Here is a 6,077-nt window from a genome sequence, read left to right on the forward strand (position 1 = left end):
GTTCTTTCATTCAGACACACAGCCACGCTGCAGCCTGAGCTTAGATCCCTCCCTCCTCGCTTCTTTCCTCCTCCTCCTCCTCCTCCTCCTCCTCCTCTTTCCTCCTCTCTTCTTTTCATTTGCTCTTTCACTCTGCTACAAAGACACATGCATTCCTTCCCATAACATGCGGTCCATATAGCCCTGAAGTTGCAACTTTCCACCCCTCTCCTCCCTCCTGGTTCCCCCCCTCTTCAGCATTCCCAGACCTCCTCTCTGTCTCTCCCATTTCCAGACAGACTCACTCACACCGGTGTGTGTGTGTTTGTGTGTGTGTGTGTGTGTGTGTGTGTGTGTGGTCAGATGGATCAGGACGTGCGCTGGAAGTGGAAGCGAATGGATTCTCCAGGCACAAATCCAAATCTTATGTTAAAGAGCAGTACCAGCCAACTTTAATTATATTGCTTCAAGTATTTGTAGCTGCATGTTGTCATTCTTTTATAACTTACTGAAGTGCTTAACATTAATATTTTTGCATAAACACTGGATCGCATGACAACTTGTGAAAGGGGTCGCTCATACAGACGAACCCATCACCTGACTGTGCAGGTCCCCTCATATCTACAGAGTGTGACAACATCTCTCAGCTCATTGTTTTGATTTGGCCTGCAACTTTACTGTCTTGGTTCACTTTCAATGCTCTCATTATGTCTTTTTTGGCCACAGCAGGCAGCTATTTTCAGCAAAAAAGCTCTGAAAACCAGCACCGAATAGCAGACAGACACAGCAACTAGCTGGTAAACACAGTGGAGCATTTAGCTGTGAAAGAGCCATGATGTGTCCCATAAGAAATGAGAAGAAATGGACCGAAAAATCTGTTATTGAAGGTTTAAAAAAGCATAGGAAAAGTTAGAAATACATTGTCAACACAGGCAGTCAAATGGCAGCTTGGCTCTCTAGTTCATTGTTGAAGTGATTTCTTTTCAGAAAGTATACAGTATGTTTATACAAAAGACTTGCAGACTAAAGGACAAAATGTGTGTATGCGCATGGAGATTGTGTAGTGTATGTGTGTGTCTGTGTGTGTGTGTGTTGACATACTGCTACCATCTGTGTCTCATTATTGCCCAGCCACCTTTCAGATTGGAGAGTGACTCCCATCTGGCTGTCTGTCAGACACTTTATCGCTCTGCACTCTCAGATAGAAACACAATCTACAGCCAGACATTCCCCACATCGAATAAGTCGAAGGGCACTTTATCACATTATGCAACTTCATGACTCATCACTGCTCTAATAGATTAACAATGCAGTGTTGAAAAATCAATGCTTTTTAATATAAGGTAAAAATGTCCCTCTACAGGCAGCAAAATGTTCTGTTTATTACTCAGTTAAAGCTTTCTTTGTCGAAATGATCATCACATACTTTGTTAGAGATTATTTCATTATATTGCTGAATTAGCTTGAGGTAGTTTGAGATATCTGATTAGGCTGTTAGACAAATTCACCTAAAACATCAGATCAGCTGTATCTTGATAATGGATGGAGTCCCCGTGTGTAATTGACTGCCTGGATCAGACTGGATGAATGACTGTCAGAGGAATATTTGTTGTCCATTTATCATTTTTTTAAAATCCAAAATCTTTATATGACTGTTTGCATTGGAAAATGAAAGCCTGCAACTTCACGAAGCCATGAGGGGATCAGATCCGCTAAGACATGATCAGACCTGCGCTATGAAAGAGCTAAAAAGCATTTTCTGCAAACGTGTGTTTATGCTCAGCTTGTAAAATGTGCTAATCTTTAAAATGACTAGAATGACTGAGTCAGTGAGTCATCCTTTACTGGAAAAGACACATACACACACACACACACACACACACACACACACACACACACACACACACACACACACACACACACATACAACACAACCAGGCTTTCAAGGCACACCGACTCTCAGACTGTGTGTCTCTACCTTTGTTTTACTCTCTTACACACACACAAAGATTGTAAGTTTGCAGATGTTGCTGAATAATCTTGTGGTCGTTCACTGGCAGTGAGTTAACCCGAGGACAGTTGGTTACACACACTCGCATGTGTGTGTCAACACACTCTCGTTGTCATAGTACTTACTGTACGATCTCGTTCAGACATGTGGTTGCATTCTTTCATCTCAGATAATCTTACAAATCAATCACATCTGAACCAAGTTTGTTTGTCAGGATGAAAGAAATTCTTTCATTATAATTCATTTTTCGTTGTGTGTGAAAGGTGTTGATTATGTTTCAGAATAGATTTTATTGTTGTTTCAACAGTGAGTAACTAAATCAACCCGTGGTTGATATCAGATGTATTACTTTCCATTTCAGTTATTTAACACTTGGTCATGGCTCAGGTTAGAGAAAGATCTGTAAATATGTTATGAGGTCAGTTTTACCTACAAGTCTGACGAGCTCAGCTCCAAGTGTTTGACTTCACGCCCCTCAGCAGGTTTGACTGTTAGCAATGACAATAACCTGCTAAAGTACAACTAAACTCTCTGTTTGCCAAAAAAAACTGAGAGAGCCAAGTTTTCATCATTACTTCCCGTTGCCCTTTTCACACCATTTATAGACATCTTTGTGCCTGACTGGTACAGCCATTCAATAAAAACACTGCCGTGTGTGTGTGTGTATGTGTGTGTGTGTGTGTGTGTGTGTGTGTGTCCAGACTGTTCTCATTCCCATCGTGTCAAATACCAAAGTTTTGTCACAGCCCTCTGCATCTGATACAGATGCACAACATACCTTTCAGCATCTGTATGAGATACACCAGGCTTTGAACTAACTCCAATGTAAACCCATCATGGCAATATTAGACGTAGACGCAGTATACAAGAGGGAAGAAGTCCAAGTAGGGAAAAGGTCAGGGTGAAACACAGGACTTTCAGCCAGGAGGACAGTGTTGTGCCCCATTTGAAAACAAAAGTCACCACTAACTTATTTTAACTTCCATGCGTAAGTTAACTCTTGTTATTATAACTTACATAACATACATAATATCACGCACATTATGTTCCTAACTTATGTCACGTACATAAATATACTTCTTTTAACCCAAACCATGATCTCTTCCTCAACCATAGTAGCAGTTTTGGTGCTTAATCCCAACCAAAATGCAACCATTTCACAATGTTAACCACAAGTCAGCGAGTCTTTAAAGTGTAGTAAAATTGCATTTCATATATTTAAGAAAAAGAAATCAATTTCAGCCACATTATGTTTGAAGATGTAAGATAATCCCTGTCTCTTCTGTAGTGCTGTGGAGTGGACCATGCATGTGTCTGTGTCTGTCTGCAGCGTACCACTGGACCCATTAGTCTGATATATTTTCAAGCACATTTATGACTGCATGCTCAAGTAATTCACATTTTTGGAAATTTTACTGACTGCTTTGTTTTATACCGTCATCATCCGCTGCCTCCTCGCTCATCTTAACCGACGCGTGCAGGCTGCAATTGATCCACGACTGCGCGGGGACGCCCACGTGACCCCAAACACACCTGGCAGAGATCTGCACTCTCCTGAGTGAACTCTTCTAGTTGTGGTGTGTTTATGGCACTTTATTGGTCTGAAATTTATTAAGCAGTTCATAAAATTTATTTCACTAGCTTCTTATCTTTTGACTTTAAAGTATACAGAGCGTTTCAGCTGGAAGTTTGCTCACTGGTGTTGTCCAAATATTTGATAGAGCGAGCTGTAAATTCTATCTGAACTCTGGCGAGTGGATTCTTGGTAACATCTTGTTTATCTCACAGATTGTTCTGCTGGAGCAGACAGCGCTGCTCTGAAGTGATAACACTTCAAATCATTTCCCCTCAAAGGTCTGGAAACTGCTGCTGCATCCTTCAATGTCTTTGTTTATCAGTCATTAATCCCTTTCAGTCGTTCCTGTCCTCGCTTGACCCATGTTAGATATGTTAGATTAAATGCACTGCCAAAGAGGAAAGTGATCACTGTTTTCACTACGCAGCCACGATGAGAAAAGTTTTCTTTATTTTCCTTCCAGCACGTGAAGTGACCTGATTTTTCTTCAAGATCTGTGCTTTTACAACGTTGAGCAAAGGCCAACCCTGACTGGTAAATGATATCTTCACATTTTCAAGTGATGACTCCCCATACTTGGTGAAGATTAGATTCTGTAAGACGTGCGACCCTCTCTTTGAGGTCATCAGCGACAGGATATCTGTTGTTTGTAGGAACGTTTCTTGGTGTCCTCTTTCCCTCTCCGGCGTTGTCGCAGTCACCACTCAACTACCTTTCATCCACACTGATCGTAAGGTGTTTCCAGTAGTCAGTTATAAGTCAATTGTTTCCTGAACTGATGTGATATTAAATCACAAAAGGTTTGACTTCTGGAAGCATTTTTAACTCAATGAAACATTTCAATATTATTGTTCAATAATGTGGGAGATTTCTCGTGGGTGTGTGGATGTGTATTACTCATGCTGTGGGGACATAAATTTATTTACTCAGGCACACTGTGGGGACTCACCGTCCTTATGAGGACAAAACGCCACAAAGTCCACATAACATAAAAGATTACATTTTAGGGTGAAGGCTTGGATTTAAGTCAAGGTAAGGTTGGGTTTAGGCAGGTAGTGGTTAGGGTAAGTCTCCAGGAAATGAATGTGAGTCTATAGAATGTCCCGAAAAGTGATGGAAACATCCGTCTGTGTGTGTGTGTGTGTGTGTGTGTGTGTGTGTGTGTGTGTGTGTGTGTGTGAGAGAGAGAGAGAGAGAGAGAGAGAGAATTCATTCGTCTGTATGTGTTTGAGGATCTCTCATCTCCCCAAAGACAGCCGTGCCTGGCAGGACAACAGATGGAGTGTCTGGGATAGCCTGAAGTTATGACATCCAAAACACACACACACACAAATACGCACAACTACACACATACAGACACACACACACACACACCTATACACACAAACTATTACCCACTTAAATAAAGGAATATTTACTGCATCAAGCTACCCTGAACTGTTTGTTGTTATTGGCTTTTGCTGCCAACAAAGACATGGACAGAGATAGAGAGAAAAAAATGGAGAAAGAAGTACGTAAATGAATGAATGACAGTAAAGAAAGAAAGAAAGACCTCTTGTCTACCACAGCTCAGTCTGTCAGAGATCAAATACTTAATCCTATCACTCCACCTCCTGAAGCTTTAGGGACTGGAGAGGCATGTGATGGCTCCATTAAACTAGATGTATTTGATATCTAGATGTATTTTAAAGACAGACAAGAGTCCATTAAGGCAAAATAAAAAATATATGACCCACATGTGAAGATCATTCCAGCTGAGAAATCCTATATCCAGTGTCATTTTATAATACATATCAGTTTGAACGTCTCTCTCCTGAAATCACATATTTGATTTTGTAGTGATGAACACAGCAGTAATGAGTGACACGACGTTTCAACTATTATAAACTGGATGAGCTCATTTTCACTGACAAGCAGCAAAATGTGCTGTTCTGTTCGACTTGCAAAATGAAAAATTGCGGCGTGGGAGCAGTGAACCTTTTCTCTCTCGGCCTCTGAAGAGAGGCGTGCCAACAAAAGTTTGAGAGCCGCTGGGTTAAGACAATGTCATGCCACTGTAGGAGAATGGTGCCATTGTTACTCTTCTCGTATGTCAGAGCCGCAGTCATATTAGCTGAAAGAGGAAAGCCTGCGATCAGTATTACGTCAGAAGAAGCTGAATCAAGATGAAGCCACGTTACCGGTAATTAGCGTTTAGTCAGCGTCAGGATGAAGTCCCGTCACTTCACATCCACTGGACGATATCAAGACCAGGCGCTTTCAATTCATCAGTTCATTCGCACAAGGTAAAAGAGCAATTTCATGGACGTATCCTAAGAATGTGACGTTTATTAGCACTAATTATTCACCGTTCTGTCTCCTACAATTGTGCTGCCTTTGCTTGTGAGCTCTCCTTCACTCGTCTGCAGGCGACAGAAAGTGAACAATTAGTGTTAAGCAGAGCTGTACTGACCTCTGTAACAAAGCTTTTAGAGATTTCAGGCTTGAATTCATAAACAAACCTGACAGGAC

The sequence above is a fragment of the Chaetodon auriga genome, chromosome 7 (genome assembly GCF_051107435.1).
Source record: "Chaetodon auriga isolate fChaAug3 chromosome 7, fChaAug3.hap1, whole genome shotgun sequence".
Classification (NCBI taxonomy): Eukaryota; Metazoa; Chordata; class Actinopteri; order Chaetodontiformes; family Chaetodontidae; genus Chaetodon; species Chaetodon auriga.